The sequence below is a fragment of the Oncorhynchus mykiss genome, chromosome 12 (assembly GCF_057628025.1).
Source record: "Oncorhynchus mykiss isolate SJ-2025 chromosome 12, ASM5762802v1, whole genome shotgun sequence".
NCBI lineage: Eukaryota > Metazoa > Chordata > Actinopteri > Salmoniformes > Salmonidae > Oncorhynchus > Oncorhynchus mykiss.
The window spans coordinates 68274156-68294958 of record NC_143033.1 but is presented as its reverse complement, the minus strand read 5'-3'; positions in this window follow the sequence as shown (position 1 = coordinate 68294958).

Sequence of the window (20803 nt, the reverse complement as noted above, 5' to 3'; positions counted from 1 at the left end):
GATAGGCAGGGCAGGATGGATATAGGTCTGTAACAGTTTGGGTCCAGGGTGTCTCCCCCTTTGAAGAGGGGGATGACTGTGGCACCTTTCCAATCCTTGGGGATCTCAGACGATATGAAAGAGAGGTTGAACAGGCTGGTAATAGGGTTGCGACAATGGCGGCGGATAGTTTCAGAAATAGAGGGTCCAGATTGTCAAGCCCAGCTGATTTGTACGGGTCCAGGTTTTGCAGCTCTTTCAGAACATCTGCTATCTGGATTTGGGTAAAGGAGAACCTGGAGAGGCTTGGGTGAGTAGCTGCGGGGGTGGGGGGGGGCGGAGCTTTTGGCCGAGGTTGGAGTAGCCAGGCGGAAGGCATGGCCAGCCGTTGAGAAATGCTTGTTGAAGTCTTCGATAATCATGGATTTATCGGTGGTGACCGTGTTACCTAGCCTCAGTGCAGTGGGCAGCTGGGAGGAGGTGCTCTTGTTCTCCATGGACTTCACAGTGTCCCAGAACTTTTTGGAGTTGGAGCTACAGGATGCAAATTTCTGCCTGAAGAAGCTGGCCTTAGCTTTCCTGACTGACTGCGTGTATTGGTTCCTGACTTCCCTGAACAGTTGCATATCGCGGGGACTATTCGATGCTATTGCAGTCCGCCACAGGATGTTTTTGTGCTGGTCGAGGGCAGTCAGGTCTGGAGTGAACCAAGGGCTATATCTGTTCTTAGTTCTGCATTTTCTGAACGGAGCATGCTTATCTAAAATGGTGAGGAAGTTACTTTTAAAGAATGACCAGGCATCCTCAACTGACGGGATGAGGTCAATGTCCTTCCAGGATACCCCGGCCAGGTCGATTAGAAAGGCCTGCTAACAGAAGTGTTTTAGGGAGCGTTTGACAGTGATGAGGGGTGGTCGTTTGACTGCGGCTCCGTAGCGGATGAGGCAGTGATCGCTGAGATCTTGGTTGAAGACAGCGGAGGTGTATTTGGAGGGCCAGTTGGTCAGGATGACGTCTATGAGGGTGCCCTTGTTTACAGATTTAGTGTGAGATTGAGGGAATCTAGCTTAGATTGAGGACTGCCGGGGTGTTAAGCATATCCCAGTTTAGGTCACCTAACAGAACAAACTCTGAAGCTAGATGGGGGGCGATCAATTCACAAATGGTTTCCAGGGCACAGCTGGGAGCTGAGGGGGGTCATTAGCAGGCGGCAACATTGAGAGACTTATTTCTGGAGAGAGTAATTTTTAAAATTAGTAGTTCGAAGTGTTTGGGTATGGACCTGGAAAGTATGACATTACTTTGCAGGCTATCTCTGCAGTAGACTGCAACTCCTCCCCCTTTGGCCGTTCTATCTTGACGGAAAATGTTATGGTTGGGTATGGAAATCTCAGAATTTTTGGTGGCCTTCCTGAGCCAGGATTCAGACACGGCAAGGACATCAGGGTTAGCAGAGTGTGCTAAAGCAGTGAGTAAAACAAACTTAGGGAGGAGGCTTCTGATGTTGACATGCATGAAGCCAAGGCTTTTTCGAACACAGAAGTCAACAAATGAGGGTGCCTGGGGACATGTAGGGCCTGGGTTTACCTCCACATCACCCGCGGAACAGAGGAGGAGTAGTATGAGGGTGCGGCTAAAGGCCATCAAAACTGGTCGCCTAGAGCCCTGGGGACAGAGAATAAAAGGAGCAGATTTCTGGGCATGTTAGAACATATTCAGGGCATAATGTGCAGACAGTCGTATGGTGGGGTGCGGGTACAGCGGAGGTAAGCCCAGGCACTGGGTGATGATGAGAGAGGTTGTATCTCTGGACATGCTGTTTGTAATGGGTGAGGTCACCGCATGTGTGGGAGGTGGGACAAAGGAGGTATCAGGGGTATGAAGAGTGGAACTAGGGGCTCCATTGTAAACTAAAACAATGATAACTAACCTGAACAACAGTATACAAGGCATATTGACATTTGAGAGAGACATACAGCGAGGCATACAGTAATCACAGGTGTTGAATTGGGAGAGCTAGCTAAAACAGTAGGTGAGACAACAACAGCTAATCAGCTAGCACAACAACAGCAGGTAAAATGGCGTTGACTAGGCAGGGAGGGTCGGATTAACTACACACAGAGCCTGAGTGCGGCTGGGGCCGACAGATAAAACATAAATAAGCAGAATGGAGTACCGTGATTAATGGACAGTCCAGCATGCATCAGTGAACACTGAACAAAACAAATAAAAATGACAAATGAACAGTCCTGTACGGTGAAGAAAAACACAGAACAGAAAATAATCACCCACAACTCAAGGGTGAAAACAGGCTACCTAAGTATGAATCTCAATCAGGGACAACGATTGACAACCATACCAGGCCAATCAAAGAAATCCCAAATCATAGAAAAAAGAACAGACTGCCCACCCCAACTCACGCCCTGACCATACTAAAACAAAGACAAAACAACGGAACTAAGGTCAGAACGTGACAGTTGGTTAGATCGGGGTGTGACTAAGTGTTGGTTATCTAGGTGAATATATATATATCTATGTTGGCCTGGGATGGTTCCCAATCAGAGGCAGCTGTTTATCATTGTCTCTGATTGAGGATCATACAGTGGGGAGATACCGTATTTGATACACTGCCAATTTTGCAGGTTTTCCTACTTACAAAGCATGTAGAGGTCTGTAATGTTTTATCATAGGTACACTTCAACTGTGAGAGACAAAAATCCAGAAAATCACATTGTATGATTTTTAAGTAATTAATTTGCACTTTATTGCATGACCATAAGTATTTGATCACCTACCAACCAGTAAGAATTCCGGCTCTCACAGACTTGTTAGTTTTTCTTTAAGAAACCCTCCTGTTCTCCACTCATTACCTATACACTGTATATACTGCACCTGTTTGAACTTACCTGTATAAAAGAAACCTGTCCACACACTCAATCAAACAGACTCTAACCTCTCCACAATGGCCAAGACCAGAGAGCTGTGTAAGGACATCAGGGATAAAATTGTAGACCTGCACAAGGCTGGATGGGCTACAGGACAATAGGCAAGCAGCTTGGTGAGAAGGCAACAACTGTTGGCGCAATTATTCGAAAATGGAAGACGTTCAAGATGACGGTCAATCACCCTCGGTCTGGGGCTCCATGCAAGATCTCACCTCGTGGGGAATCGATGATCATGAGGAAGGTGAGGGATCAGCCCAGAACTACATGGCAGGACCTGGTCAATGACCTGAAGAGAGCTGGGACCACAGTCTCAAAGAAAACCATTAGTAATACACTACGCCGTCAGGGATTAAAATCCTGCAGCGCACGCAAGGTCCCCCTGCTCAAGCCAGCGCATGTCCAGGCCCGTCGGAAGTTTGCCAATGACCATCTGGATGATCCAGAGGAGGAATGGGAGAAGGTCATGTGGTCTGATGAGACAAAAATAGAGCTTTTTGGTCTAAACTCCGCTCGCCGTGTTTGGAGGAAGAAGAGAGATTAGTACAACCCCAAGAACACCATCCCAACCGTGAAGCTTGGAGGTGGAAACATCATTCTTTGGGGATGCTTTTCTGCAAAGGGGACAGGACAGGACGACTGCACCATATTGAAGGGAGGATGGATGGGGCCATGTATTGTGAGATCTTGGCCAACAACCTCCTTCCCTCAGTAAGAGCATTGAAGATGGATCGTGGCTGGGTCTTCCAGCATGACAACGACCTGAAACACAGAGCCAGGACAACTAAGGAGTGGCACCGTAAGAAGCATCTCAAGGTCCTGGAGTGGCCTAGCCAGTCTCCAGACCTGAACCCAATAGAAACTCTTTGGAGGGAGCTGAAAGTCCATATTGCCCAGCGACAGCCCCGAAACCTGAAGGATCTGGAGAAGGTCTGTATGGAGGAGTGGGCCAAAATCCCTGCTGCAGTGTGTGCAAACCTGGTCAAGAACTACAGGAAACGTATGAAATCTGTAATTGCAAACAAAGGTTTCTGTACCAAATATTAAGTTCTGCTTTTCTTGTGTATCAAATACTTATGTCATGCAATAAAATGCAAATTAAATACTTAAAAATCATACAATGTGATTTTCTGCATTTTTGTTTTAGATTCCGCCTCTCACAGTTGAAGTGTACCTATGATAAGAATTACAGACCTCTACATGCTTTGTAAGTAGGAAACACTGCCGATTTTGCAGGTTATCAAATACTTGTTCTCCCCACAGTATTTAGGTAGCCATTTCCCCATTGTGCTTTGTGGGATCTTGTCTAGGTATAGTTGCCTGCGAGCACTACTTTGAGCGTTATTGTTTTTGTTCTTTAAGTTTCTCTTCCAAATAAAAGGATGGAAACATACCACGCTGCATCTTGGTCCATTCCTTATAGCGATCGTGACAGTATGTAGAGATTAATCCACTTCAAACCTAACCATTAGGTATCCGTTCAGTTGGTCACCAACAACAACATGGTCCTGAGACACTCTAAGTTAACTTTGTACTCTTTAACTATCTAAATCTATATCTATCTTGTTTTTTGTAGAGATCATTCCACTTAAAGGGATTGGAGGAGTTGGTTACAAATGGTAGCATTGTCCTTTGACACGCTCCCACCAATGAATTCTAATTTACAGGATTTGACTTTGTTAACTTTGCACTATTAAAACATTCCCAACATATTTGATGTCTAATTTTAGTAGATTAATCCACTTAAAGGGATCATCTGAGTTGGTCACAAATGGGAGCATGGTCTTGTGACACGCTCATACTGTCTCCTACCGTTGAATCCTAATTAAAAGGATATGGTTCATGACAGGCCCAAAGAAGTTCCTTGTTGAGGAATGAGGCACCAACTGTCAACACTAATGCATATGTAACACTCCCCAGGATCGAGGCAGAGCAGGCTAAGATGTGTGGGGGTAGCTCCAGGGGAAGCAACACCTTAGACCTAGCCCATTAACACTTCTCATCTCTATTACCCACTGAAATGTAATGAGTTGTTTCAGGCACCGCTGTGTTTTTACTTTTACGGTGACAACCATTCGTAGTTACCCATGTACTAACTTTGGTTGTAGTTACTGTAGGCCGACCAAATTTTACAGCTATTCTATTTGCAATTGATTTAGGTCACTTCTCTCATTTCTGCTGTATTAATTGTTGTTTTTTCTTTGATTTTCAGATCATAGAAAGGTGTGCACGAGTACAGAAAAGTACAGTATGTAGCACAGGTACAGTATGTGCCTGCAGCATGTTGAAGTGAATAGGTTCAGTGCAGTACAGTTTCCTGAAAAGAGAATGATTGAGGACCAGTGCTTTTTTTAGTCCACAGTACATCTATGTCTATGCTATTGAGGTGATCTTGACCATGCTCATTATTACACCTTCATTCTAAAATATCCACTACAGACCACTTGACCAAGATCCACTTTTTGATCGAAACATGGTGTAGGCCTAACTAGCCTAGTTACAATTAAGTGGTGGAGCAATTGTGTGTGCAGGCCCTACTTTCTTTCTACAAGTTTTCTTTGGCCCAGCGCCTCCTAACAATTGATGTGCATTGTTCTTAGACTGTTATGTCCGGAAGGATCCAAAAGGGACAGTCAGAGGAAGATGACCGTGTGCTGGAAAAACAACTGCTCTGTCTCCTGTTGTCAGCTACGTCCCCCCCAATTACTTCCTATCCAAAACGGTCTTTGTTCCTGCCTAAACTAAGCTCAATTCCACTTATTTATGAGGGATGTTCTGCCTGCACACTGTCTCTCACTGCTCGAAGCTTTTCATTTCAGTACTGTCAGATGTATTATACTGGTGGTTGCAAAGCTACCACCAGAGAGGAAAACAGTTGTTTGCTCACCATCACTGCTTCAACAGAAGTGTTCTAGCTGCCCATTCGTTGAGCATCATTTAAAAAGGGATTAGCCACGCAAATGAACCCCTATCCCTTTAAGTGGGCTGAAAGTTCAGCAGCAGCTGAGTTCTTCTCTGCTAATTACAGCTGAATGACTGCTAAATTAAACAGCAAATAACAGATATCAGCTACTTAATATGATTCACACCCAATTTCCTCCTTGACGTCTCTCTTCTCTCTATAGCTGCAGATTTTTGAGCCTCTACTGTGATCTCTGAGAGATGATGCATTTAATCTTCCTTGAAGACCTGATTCTAAAGGGAGTAGGCTACTGCATACTGCATACTTTTCAGGATGTACAGTGCCTTGCGAAAGTATTCGGCCCCCTTGAACTTTGCGACCTTTTGCCACATTTCAGGCTTCAAACATAAAGATATAAAACTGTATTTTTTTGTGAAGAATCAACAACAAGTGGGACACAATCATGAAGTGGAACGACATTTATTGGATATTTCAAACTTTTTTAACAAATCAAAAACTGAAAAATTGGGCGTGCAAAATTATTCAGCCCCTTTACTTTCAGTGCAGCAAACTCTCTCCAGAAGTTCAGGGAGGATCTCTGAATGACCCAATGTTGACCTAAATGACTAATGATGATAAATACAATCCACCTGTGTGTAATCAAGTCTCCGTATAAATGCACCTGCACTGTGATAGTCTCAGAGGTCCGTTAAAAGCTCAGAGAGCATCATGAAGAACAAGGAACACACCAGGCAGGTCCGAGATACTGTTGTGAAGAAGTTTAAAGCCGGATTTGGATACAAAAAGATTTACCAAGCTTTAAACATCCCAAGGAGCACTGTGCAAGCGATAATATTGAAATGGAAGGAGTATCAGACCACTGCAAATCTACCAAGACCTGGCCGTCCCTCTAAACTTTCAGCTCATACAAGGAGAAGACTGATCAGAGATGCAGCCAAGAGGCCCATGATCACTCTGGATGAACTGCAGAGATCTACAGCTGAGGTGGGAGACTCTGTCCATAGGACAACAGTCAGTCGTATATTGCACAAATCTGGCCTTTATGGAAGAGTGGCAAGAAGAAAGCCATTTCTTAAAGATATCCATAAAAAGTGTTGTTTAAAGTTTGCCACAAGCCACCTGGGAGACACACCAAACATGTGGAAGAAGGTGCTCTGGTCAGATGAAACCAAAATTGAACTTTTTGGCAACAATGCAAAACGTTATCTTTGGCGTAAAAGCAACACAGCTGAACACACCATCCCCACTGTCAAACATGGTGGTGGCAGCATCATGGTTTGGGCCTGCTTTTCTTCAGCAGGGACAGGGAAGATGGTTAAAATTGATGGGAAATTGATGGATGGAGCCAAATACAGGACCATTCTGGAAGAAAACCTGATGGAGTCTGCAAAAGACCTGAGACTGGGACGGAGATTTGTCTTCCAACAAGACAATGATCCAAAACATAAAGCAAAATCTACAATGGAATGGTTCAAAAATAAACATATCCAGGTGTTAGAATGGCCAAGTCAAAGTCCAGACCTGAATCCAATCGAGAATCTGTGGAAAGAACTGAAAACTGCTGTTCACAAATGCTCTCCATCCAACCTCACTGAGCTCGTGCTGTTTTGCAAGGAGGAATGGGAAAAAAATTCAGTCTCTCGATGTGCAAAACTGATAGAGACATACCCCAAGCGACTTACAGCTGTAATCGCAGCAAAAGGTGGCGCTACAAAGTATTAACTGAAGGGGGCTGAATAATTTTGCACGCCCAATTTTTCAGTTTTTGATTTGTTAAAAAAGTTTGAAATATTCAATAAATGTCGTTCCACTTCATGATTGCGTCCCACTTGTTGTTGATTCTTCACAAAAAAATACAGTTTTATATCTTTATGTTTGAAGCCTGAAATGTGGCAAAAAGTCGCAAAGTTCAAGGGGGCCGAATACTTTCGCAAGGCACTGTAAGTTGACTTTAGGTGGCCACTCCAGGAATTGACCTGCTGCCACATATATTTCTTGGTGTTGTGGCTGTTAACAATGGTTGTCCAGTAGAGTTTACCTTTATTTAACTAGGCAAGTCAGTTAAGAATACATTCTTATTTTCAATGACGGCCTAGGAACGGCCTATTCAGGGGCAGAACAACAGATTTGTACCTTGTCAGCTCGGGGGTTTGAACTTGCAACCGGTTACTAGTCCAACACTATAACCACTAGGCTACCCTGCCACCCTAGATGAGCTACATTCTACTATAATAGGCTAGCTAAACCTTATATCTTTAGAGTATGCCTAGCTAGCCACCTGACTAACACACTAGAATGGTGCATCATTGGTGAGTCCAAAGATACCTCGAACCCTGAACTAAAAGAAACCCAAAAGAGTCTATTCATTTACATTCTCAGATACTGAAGTTGGACAGAATTGTATCACTGTGTTGTTAGGTTTTTGCAACCTAGGTTCAAAGGCCTTGCTTTCATCCCTTACCCCAGGCAAGAGTGAGAGCTGTGAGCCTATGCCATTATTAAGGGTGGATATTCATTCATGGGCACAGGAAGTGGAATGATCACAAGACCCCACTTATCTGAACTAAGGGCTGATTTGACTTCAAAGGTCCATTCACAGTTGGTGGTATTTCTGGTTCTGAAGCCTGGGTCTGCCTCCACTTCTCCACTCTGGACTGTTATCACCTAGTTTGTGTCCCAAATGGAATCCTAGTCCATATATAGTGCACTACATTTGACCAGGGCCAATAGGGCTCTATATGTGAAATAGGGTGCCATACTGTATGGGATGCAACCCTACACTGTTCAAATACCTCTGGTCCAAACCATGAAGGCACCGGCAGCCCCATGTTTTATTCAAATTTGCAATTTAATTAAAAAAATATAACCAATAGCTATGAAATGTGTCCTTGTGTGTGTGCACTTATGTAAAACCAAAGTTTAACTAACCAGTGTTTTTGAAGACCATCAACAAAGGCGTGTATAGGCGTGTATAGAACTGATTGTAACTTTTTTGTTCCTCTGAGAATATTAAATACTTACAAACAGTAAATGCATTCAAACAGAATGAATGAGAGCTTATGGCAAATTGCTTTTCAAAACAAATGAAAGACACACGCAGGAATTGAGTTTGTTTGTTATTTTCTAGTTATCTTACAGGAGCTCATGAGTAAGCCCAAAGCTTTATAAATGTTTAAACACATAATGAAAATGCATAACAGACACTCGTAATTTTTCACAATAACACTACAAATACTTTTCCTTTTCATCGTCTTACGGTTTCTTACAATATACAGTGCAGGAGTATATGGATGTAATGGAAGGTATTGGTATACAGTACAGGACTGTATGGGGTAATGGAAGGTATTGGTATACAGTACAGGACTGTATGGGGTAATGGAAGGTATTGGTATACAGTACAGGACTGTACGGGGTAAAGGAAGGTATTGGTATACAGTACAGGACTGTATGGGGTAATGGGAGGTATTGGTATACAGTACAGGACTGTATGGGGTAATAGATAGTATTTGTGTACAGTACAGGACTGTATGGGGTAATGGATAGTATTTGTGTACAGGACTGTATGGAGAATGGAAGGTATTGGTATACAGTACAGGACTGTATGGGGTAATGGAAGGTATTGGTATACAGTACAGGACTATATGGGGTAATCGAAAGTATTTGTGTACAGGACTGTATGGAGAATGGAAGGTATTGGTATACAGTACAGGACTGTATGGGGTAATGGAAGGTATTGGTATACAGTACAGGACTGTACGGGGTAATGGAAGGTATTGGTATACAGTACAGGACTGTATGGGGTAATGGAAAGTATTGGTGTACAGGACTGTATGGATAAATGGAAGGTATTGGTATACAGTACAGGACTGTATGGAGTAAAGGATGACAACTAACAGGGTGGGAAATAAACAAAGGAATTCAAGTTAATTTTCTAGCTACAGTGTGTTCCATTTCTACATTACAGCAGGTGTTGCTCTAGTCCTCTTATTTGTCAAAGATAATGAATTGCATTGATTGATATCCTTGACATCTCTGCAAATGAGTTCATCCCGGCATGGTCAGAGTCCCCCCCCCTCCCCCCCACCCCCACCACCACTCCCCCCAGAATAAAAAAAATGGAATGTGTCAGCCAGACAGCCACTCACATACTATAGATTACCGATCGCTGCCCATGATGCTGAAATTGCGATATGTCTATGCGGCTGCCTATCAAATTGATGATAGGCTTTCTGTGGTGCCAGGGCATGTAGCCTATAGTTTTGCTTTAGCTAATGGATACAGGTTTATTGGTAGGCCTATTTGGTCATCATTCTCACGTTAATCCTAACATTTCACTTAGCTATGCACGGTGTCGCAATACTGACATTTAGACTGCAGACCGGCTGCAATAATGTAATTTACTTCAAACAATGCAGATTGTAACAGCATACTAATCAGCTACCAATATATTATTTTTATATACTGTACAACTGTCCTGTATAGCGTACCTGAACCTGCATGACGTAAGCAATCCTGTTGCTCTCTCCCAACTTGGATAGAAAGTTGTGGTGCGTCAAACCAGTCTCTTAATGCTAAATAATACAGTCAGTCCATTCTCAAAACACTAGCTTACTAGGGATCGATTCATTATGCAGTATAGCCTACTATCTACAGGTACAGTATTAAGCTGCTATTTAGCTGCAATTTATACACTTTTTATAAAAATGTAACATCAAACAGTCAAGCAATTTTCCTGAAGTATTCATTGCTGTCTCTCTCTCTCTCTCTCTGTCTCTTTTCTTTCTCGTAGGAAAAGGTTTCTGCGTCAATACTCTTTTTTTTCTACGTATAGGGCTATAGTAACTACAGTAGGCGACTGTGTTGCCTTTTACGACGGCCTGTAGGCCTAAGTTGCGGGCTCTACTTTTTTCTATACTAAGTATTGACAACCCAGACAGTCTTTTCTGAGACGTGTATTATATGTACATTACGCTGCACACAATTTAAACTTAGTCTTTAATGATGTATGACAAGATAAGGGACTGTTGCTAATGCAACCACACAACTGAAAAACCCGGTTCGCCAGTACGAACGAAATCACAAACCACTTTTTGTTTGAGCCCTCAAGAACCGTTGTCCACTAAAGATGATAATCTGTTTGCATCTACCAATTTATTGTCTGTCCTGTATCCAGACGATCTGTCCACAGAGCTTCCTTTACAGTTAATCTCTTTCCGTAATGTGTTGAGGCCAAGTAAAGCTGTTGCAGAACCAACCCAGCCAGCCAGCAACTGCTTATTTCAAGCACCACTCCTTTCTGCCCAGTTTCCCTGATTTTGTTACGGCAATCAAGCTGTTTTTAACCATCCCTGCAACCGTCGCTTCTGCAGAGAGATCGTTTTCTAAACTAAAACTAATAAAGGACTACTTAAGAAGCATTAGACTATCGGTCTGATATGTGCCTTTGAAGACCTGATTAAGGACCACATTGCACTGGTGGCGTCGCAGACTTGACCACGGCATTTGTTCACTGATATCCCCACACTTTCAATCAGTTCAATGATTTATTTTTCGAGCCCTGAGGCACTTTAATCAGTCACATTCTTGAAGCCCAAGAAACAACACTTAGCTTTCTAGTATATATGGAAATTAAAAAGGTTTATGAATAAGTTATCGGAGGGTTACTGGCGAAAAATGATGTCTACATTTTTTTTTTTTTTACTTCAATGGCAGGCGCATGAGCCCCCCTGCCTTGGCTGCGGGGGTGTCCGGTACGCCAGTGTCATGACAACGCTGAGAAGGATGAGTTCTTCTCCTCTCTTCTGGACTCCTTCCTTTGTGGTTTATAGTGCTATTGATCCAAGCCTCATACCATCTGTCTCTCCAACACATTGCTATTACTGCTGCTGCCTTTCGACTAACCCAGATTTGTCTCCCCTGTTTTTGATGCTCATATTCTCCAAAAATATTTTTCTTGTGCCCAGTTATTTGTGTCATAAGTGAGCATTTTCTAAAAAATATATATTCTCTTCTATCCTTCATTTATCTTAAGGCAGATATGAGGTATGTTTGCAGTTTTTCCCAATTGTTTACACACTAAAATTGGCGTGAGTGCAACGGGTCCTACAGTGAGGGAAAAAACTATTTCATCCCCTGCTGATTTTGTACGTTTGCCCACTGACAAAGAAATGATCCGTCTATAATTTTAATGGTAGGTTTATTTGAACAGTGAGAGACAGAATAACAACAAAAAAATCCAGAAAAACGCATGTTATAAATTGATTTGCATTTTAATGAGGGAAATAAGTATTTGACCCCCTGCAAAACATGACTTAGTACTTGGGGGCAAAACCCTTGTTGGCAATCACAGAGGTCAGACGTGTCTTGTAGTTGGCCACCATTTTTGCACACATCTCAGGAGGGATTTTGTCCCACTCGTCTTTGCAGATCTTCTCCAAGTCATTAAGGTTTCGAGGCTGACGTTTGGCAACTCGAACCTTCAGCTCCCTCCACAGATGTTCTATGGGATTAAGGTTTGGAGACTGGCTAGGCCACTCCAGGACATTAATATGCTTCTTCTTGAGCCACTCCTTTGTTGCCTTGGCTGTGTGTTTTGGGTCATTTTCATGCTGGAATACCCATCCACGACCCATTTTCAATGCCCTGGCTGAGGGAAAGAGGTTCTCACCCAAGATTTGACGGTACTTTGCCCCGTCCATCGTCACTTTGATGCGGTGAAGTTGTCCTGTCCCCTTAACAGAAAAACACCCCCAAAGCATAATGTTTCCACCTCCATGTTTGATGGTGGGGATGGTGTTCTTGGGGTCATAGGCAGCATTCCTCCTCCTCCAAACACAGCGAGTTGAGTTGATGCCAAAGAGTTCCATTTTGGTCTCATTTGACCACAACACTTTCCCCCAGTTGTCCTCTGAATCATTCAGACGTTCACTGGTAAACCTCAGACGGGCATGTATATGTGCTTTCTTGAGCAGGGGGACCTTGTGGGCGCTGCAGGATTTCAGTCCTTCACGGCGTAGTATGTTACCAATTGTTTTCTTGGTGACTATGGTCCCAGCTGCCTTGAGATCATTGACAAGATCATCCCGTGTAGTTATGGGCTGATTCCTCACCATTCTCATGATCATTGACACTCCATGAGGTGAGATCTTGCATGGAGCCCCAGGCCGAGGGAGATTGACAGTTCTTTTGTGTTTCTTCCATTTGCAAATAATCGCACCAACTGTTGTCACCTTCTCACCAAGCTGCTTGGCGATGGTCTTGTAGCCCATTCCAGCCTTGTGTAGGTCTACAATCTTGTCCCTGACATCCTTGGAGAGCTCTTTGGTCTTGAGAGGGGGTCAAATACTTATTTACCTCATTAAAATGCAAATCAATTTATAACATTTTTGACATGTGCTTTTCTGGATTTTTTTGTTGTTATTCTGTCTCTCACTGTTCAAATAAACCTACCACTAAAATGATAGACTGATCCTTTCTTTGTCAGTGGGCAAACGTACAAAATCAGCAGGGGATCAAATACTTTTTCCCTCACTGTATGTGTATCTGGTGTAGAGAGTCAGGCGCAGGACAGAAGATATGAGTAATCAACGTGCTTTTACTCAAAATGTCAAAAATACAAAGTAACAAATACACGCACACCACGACAGACCGAAAATACAATAAACAATCACACACAAAAAAACATGGGGGAACAGAGGGTTAAATAATGAACAAGTAATTGTGGGATTGAAATCAGGTGTGTAAAACAAAGACAAAACAAATGGAAAATGAATAGTGGATCGATGGTGGCTAGAAGGCCGGTGACGTCGACCGCGGAATGCAGCCCGAACTTCGGCGGAAGTCGTGACAGTGAGGCACAATGACCCAAACCTGTAATTCATTTAGCAGAACCCTACATCAAATCTGCAATACTACAATACTGCTTCACACTCAGATTGCAATTCAATAGCAAACATTTAGCAAAACACAACACACTATTCTCTACCTTTGGTATAACCTTCACAACTGAAATGTATTTTGTGCAAATAAAAAGAAACACTGTTCAACAAGCTAAGCTCAATTACCAATTGATCACTTTCACTCTTCACTTGTGCAAACACTAATTTTGTGAATGCAAAACTAACAATCAGACCTTTTGTGTGAATTAAAAAGACCACAGGTGTTTGGAGAACAATGGAAGCAAACTTGGCAGAGTAAAGAGAGTAAAGGTAAAGGTGGAGGTGGGGTAGAGGAAGACCAAGAACAAGGAGAGTAATCTCTGATGAAATTTGGGCGACTTTGATGTACCATGTGGTCAACCAAGGTTTGACCTGGATAGAGGATGGGTAGAGAGTGAAGCCCAATCTGAGCAACTTCACCGTAGCATCCATCATCTGGACGTTACAAAATGAAAATAGGTATGGATACTACTTTTTACTACTTGACAGTAGTACAGCATAAAGCACAGAAAATACTGTAGATTCCAATACATACTGTCAAGGGAAACAAAGTAAATGTTTAATGTATTACTGTATGTATGAAATGAAATGAAAATATACTACTTTGTAACAGGTTTGTCTTGTACACTGTATTACTGTAGTGTTTACTGTACTGTATGCTATTTTGTTTTTGTAGAACGCGTCTATTTACAGACGAACAGCAGGCTGCCATTGTGCAAATGGTAGTTGAAAATAATGCCATAAGACTGTGGGAAATCCAAAAACAGATTATTGAAAACCCTGTCATCGTCCACAACATCAGAGTGAGCTTTTCAACCATAGTCCGCATCCTGCATTTGTGTTCCTTTCTTGTTTGAGTACACACAAATACAGTATAACAACAGCTTAGTCTTTACACTAAAATAACTTCTGATAGTAGTGTTTTGAATATGTACAATTAGTGTGATCTCGGTTGTCACTAAGTTAGTGTGTGTGTGTGTGTCATTTGTATGCAGAGTTTCATTTTAAGCAGAAAGTACGTGATTTTGATTGCTGTGTTTTATTGTGCTAGATGTCTGTGGAGTTTGGGGAAATTGGATAACTGTTTTGTTTAGATTTTTTGTGTACCTGAGACGTAGTTTCAGCAAACGTGTGTTTACAATTCGGAAAATCTGTAATATGCCAGTGTATTTTTTGACTTACTTTAAGACATTTCGATAAAAAAAAAGGGTAATATTGAATATGGTAATTCATGCACTCAGTATGATTGATATAAATGTAACTGCCTGTCTTTGATTGTGTTTGTATGTGGGTGTGTCCCTCCCTGCGCACTAAAATATCTACAGTGCCTTGTAAAAGTATTCATACCCCTTGGATTTCATTTTTTTTTATTGTGTTACAAAGTGGAATTAGAATTGATTGTAAACAGAAATGTCAACAATCTACTGAAAATACTCTGTAATGACAAAGTGGAAGATTTTTTTGTTTGTTTGTTTTTGACTAATAAAAATGTAATAACTCAAATATAGTCGTTGCATAAGTATTCAGCCCAAATTAGTTCAGGAGTAAAATTTGGTTGAACAAATCCATAAGTTACATGGACTCACTCTGTGTAAAATAATAGGGATTGACATGATTTGTGATTTGTGATCCTTCCTCTGTCCCCAATACATACATCTGTAAGGTCCCTTAGTCAAGCAGAGATTAAACTACAGAGAGTAGGGATTGGTAGATGGATACCATTATCAAATCAGAAATGGAATATCTAATTAAGCATGGTCAATTTAATAATTATGCCGTGAATTATGTATTAAACCACCCAGACACATCAAATATACAGTCGTCCTTCTAAACTGAGCTGCAGGACAGAAATTAAACTGCTCAGTGACGATACCATGAGTCTATTGGTGGTTGTAAAACATTTACCAAGTTCAATGACTGTGATGGGAAAAAACACCAAAACATGCATCTTGCATGCAACAAGGCACTAAAGTAATACTGCAAGGAAAATGTGGCAAAGAAATTAACTTTATGTCCTGAATGCAAAGCCTTCTGTTTGGGGGAAATCCAGCACAACACATCACTGAGTAACTGCCTCTTAATTTTCAAACATGGTGGTGGCTGCATCATGGTATGGGTATGCTTGACATCAGCAAATACTAGGGCAGTTTTTCAGGATAAAAATAAATTAGATGGAGCTAAGCACAGGCAAAATCCGAGAGAAAAACCTGCTTCGGTCTGCTTTACACCAGACACTGGGAGAGGAATTCACCTTTCAGCAGGATAATAACCTACATCACAAGGCCAAATCTGCACTGGAGTTGCTTAACAAGAAGACAAGAAGGTTCCTGAGTGGCCAAGTTACCATTTTGACTTAAATCTGTTTCAAAATCTATGCCAACATCTTGAAGAATTATTAAAATAATAATGGCTAATATTGCACGATCAAGGTTTGTAAAGCTCTTAGAGATTTGACCAAGAAGACTGACAGCTGTGATCACTGCCAGAAAGCTTAAATTCTTGTTAATCTAACTACACTGTCCAATTTACAGTAGCTATTACAGCGAAAGAATACCAACCTCTTGTTTGAGGAGAGTGCACAATTTTGAACATAAAAAGTTATTAATAAACTAATTTGGCATATTTGGTCTTGAAACAACATTCTGAACAGAAATGCATTGGTTCATTGGATCAGTCTAAAACGTTTCACATCCACTGCTGCCATCTAGTGGCCAAAATGTATCTTGCACCTGGGCTGGAATAATACATCATGGTCTTTCTCTTGTATTTCAAAGATGATGGTACAAAAAAATACACAAGAACGGTTGTTTTTATCTTTGTATTATCTTTTACCAGATCTTTTGTGTGTTATTCTCCTACATTCCTTTCACATTTCCACAAACTTCTAAGTGTTTACTTTCAAATGGTACCAAGACTATGCATATCCTTGCATCAGGGCCTGAGCTACAGGCAGATAGATTTGGGTATGTCATTTCAGGCGAAAATTGAAAAAATTGGCAGATCCTTAAGAAGTTTTAATATAATATAAAATGTAGTCATTGCATAACATTTTCTTCCACTTTGACACTATTTTGTGTAGATTGTTGACACAAAATTACAATTAAATCCATTTCATCTCACTTTGTAGCACAATAAAATGTGAAGAAATCCAATGGGTCTGAATACTTTTGCAAGGCACTGTCTGGTCGTCCCTGTTCTGTCTTCCTTGTCATCAGCAGCACCAGCCACCTGCGGGCATGTTTCCTCTCTCATCTCACCATCACCCCCATTCCAGAACTATTAAAAAGCATTGGCTTGTAGGCTTGGGAAGGGCTAAAAGCCATTTTAATTATTTGAATTAGTCTTAGTGGCAATCAAGAGCTAACCTTTCAGACTGCATCATCCCTTCAGGGGCATATGTGTGAGGGGAGGCTTTGCAGGGGTGTTGTGTGTGTGCGTCATGTGTGTGTGCATGTGTATGTACATGCATACATGCTTGTGTGTGCGTGTGTGCGTGTGTGTGTGTGTGTCTGAGGTTGTGACTGGTCACGGCAGGCCTCTGCACACACACAGGGTATTAATAATCTCATTCTCTCATCACCTAACATCAACCAACCGGATGTCAAAAAGCTCTGCTGTGATTTCAGTTGTATTAATAAAAATAATCCAGTAGATGGGACTGATATAGAGCCAAATATGCTCCACAATAATGCAGCAATAAGGTCAAATAAAATAACAACAACAACAAAGTAAACGGGATAAGATAGAACAGAGGAGGCAGGAGCAAACAAGCAAGGAAACCACTTCCAGCCAAACACTATTGGATGTCATTGTCAAACACAAGCATTTCGATTGTTTTGGCCAACGGAATATCGAAATGTCCCATTCCAAGAAGAAGAGGAGGAACAGGGTTAAATTCACTGGTGCATATCGAACAAGATATTTGCACTCAGATACATTTTGTTTGTACTTCATCTAATTGCCACGGGGGACAGGGAACTGATGGGCTGCACCTGTACAAAATGCACATGATATGTTATTATCAGTGAAGTAATACAGCATCACATGATTTCATTCTCCCACAAGCAGCAATTTCATAGCAGCTACGTCAGATGCAAATTGCCTATTTGTTTTTTCATCAAAAATAGCACCCTATATCCATAGCCTGTAAAACATGAAATCGTTCCACTCTATAATTGCGCGATAATCAATACAAATGTAGGACGTTTACAGATTATTGAGGCAGAAGACTTTTATGGGAGCCAATCATTACATTGTTGTCTATGTCATGCTAATGGTACAACCAGTCTAGGAGTAAGCCTGCAGATCCATAGAATACAGATCATGTATTCTAAGAAGAGCTATAGCAGGAAGTCAGCATATGGTGCCTGGAGCAGACGGATGTTTCTGTCTGTGACTCTGGTTATCATCTATCCCCAATGGAACAATGACATATTAGTGCTATTCAAGTAAACAAGTTGTACTACTTTGAGATGCATCTCTACTAAAGGGACCCTGATCCATTATGAATAGATTATAGCTATAATAAACTTCATAGGTGTTCAAGTTGGAGAGGATTTCAATTGAATCATTATTTTCTAGATCCTTCTTTTCCATTTCAAAGCTAGGTGTTCCAAGTTCACATATTGATCGTTGTTCAGAAGCCTTTAAGTGGAAACAGAACACTCACCATGCCCATCAATGTTCTGTCTATCGTCTGCAGTAACTCACAGCTAGGCCTCTGATAGGCCGTTGTCCTCTGAATGCAGCTGTGGAAACCACAACGTAGCATTTTTCTCTGCTCTATGTTTCCCCATCCTCTTGTAATGATAGCATATAGTAAAGCACTGGCACTTCACACATACAGTTGGCAAACACTAGTGAGTAAGATGTGAAAATAGCACCAATTTTTTTCGAGGAGCTAGGCTTGGTACTCTAGCACAGCCCCAAGACAGTCAGATTGTACCTTAGAAGGGTGACCCATATCCATCAATGCAGCATATACAGTGCCTTGCGAAAGTATTCGGCCCCCTTGAACTTTGCGACCTTTTTCCACATTTCAGGCTTCAAACATAAAGATATAAAACTGTATTTTTTTGTGAAGAATCAACAACAAGTGGGACACAATCATGAAGTGGAACAACATTTATTGGATATTTCAAACCTTTTTAACAAATCAAAAACTTAAAAATTGGGCGTGCAAAATTATTCAGCCCCCTTCAGTTAATACTTTGTAGCGCCACCTTTTGCTGTGATTACAGCTGTAAGTCGCTTGGGGTATGTCTCTATCAGTTTTGCACATTGAGAGACTGAATTTTTTTCCCATTCCTCCTTGCAAAACAGCTCGAGCTCAGTGAGGTTGGATGGAGAGCATTTGTGAACAGCAGTTTTCAGTTCTTTCCACAGATTCTCGATTGGATTCAGGTCTGGACTTTGACTTGGCCATTCTAACACCTGGATATGTTTATTTTTGAACCATTCCATTGTAGATTTTGCTTTATGTTTTGGATCATTGTCTTGTTGGAAGACAAATCTCCGTCCCAGTCTCAGGTCTTTTGCAGACTCCATCAGGTTTTCTTCCAGAATGGTCCTGTATTTGGCTCCATCCATCAATTTCCCATCAATTTTAACCATCTTCCCTGTCCCTGCTGACGAAAAGCAGGCCCAAACCATGATGCTGCCACCACCATGTTTGACAGTGGGGATGGTGTGTTCAGCTGTGTTGCTTTTACGCCAAACATAACGTTTTGCATTGTTGCCAAAAAGTACAATTTTGGTTTCATCTGACCCGAGCACCTTCTTCCACATGTTTGGTGTGTCTCCCAGGTGGCTTGTGGCAAACTTTAAACAACACTTTTTATGGATATCTTTAAGAAATGGCTTTCTTCTTGCCACTCTTCCATAAAGGCCAGTTTTGTGCAATATACGACTGATTGTTGTCCTATGGACAGAGTCTCCCACCTCAGCTGTAGATCTCTGCAGTTCATCCAGAGTGATCATGGGCCTCTTGGCTGCATCTCTGATCAGTCTTCTCCTTGTATGAGCTGAAAGTTTAGAGGGACGGCCAGGTCTTGGTAGATTTGCAGTGGTCTGATACTCCTTCCATTTCAATATTATCGCTTGCACAGTGCTCCTTGGGATGTTTAAAGCTTGGGAAATCTTTTTGTATCCGAATCCGGCTTTAAACTTCTTCACAACAGTATCTCGGACCTGCCTGGTGTATTCCTTGTTCTTCATGATGCTCTCTGCGCTTTTAACGGACCTCTGAGACTATCACAGTGCAGGTGCATTTATACGGAGACTTGATTACACACAGGTGGATTGTATTTATCATCATTAGTCATTTATCATCATTAGTCATTGAAATATCCAATAAATGTCGTTCCACTTCATGATTGTGTCCCACTTGTTGTTGATTCTTCACAAAAAAATACAGTTTTATATCTTTATGTTTGAAGCCTGAAATGTGGCAAAAGGTCGCAAAGTTCAAGGGGGCCGAATACTTTCGCAAGGCACTGTATACTAGGACGCTGTTTGTGTCTCTATAACTACACTAGATTCCATTTTGAGTCCCTTTTATGAAGATCAAGCCCTGCCACAGCTGACGGTTTGCATAATTATACATACATGATTTAAAAAAAAACACAAATAAACAGGCTAAAGAGCATACAGTTTCTAATCGTCAGAAAACCCCCATGTGGCTCACAAATGTGTATTACATGGTTAAAAGATTAAACTATGATTGACTCATGAGCCAAAGGCTGAAAACAACTGATCTTAAATTCTTTCCGCTGTAGCATCTCTAAGCTACAGAATGTGCGTGGCTTTACCATCTGGTACAGTAGATCTACAGGTAACTGCCTAAATAAAATAAACACTTAAGTAAATGAGGGATACAAAGTATATTGAAGCAGGGGCTTCCACACAGGTGTGGTTCCTGAGTTAATTAAGCTTTTAATGCTTATAGTCTGGTATAAAAATGCCCAGTTGCCCGTTATTTTCGCTACCAGGCTAGAAAAGATCTCAGTGAGTGTGAAGGACAA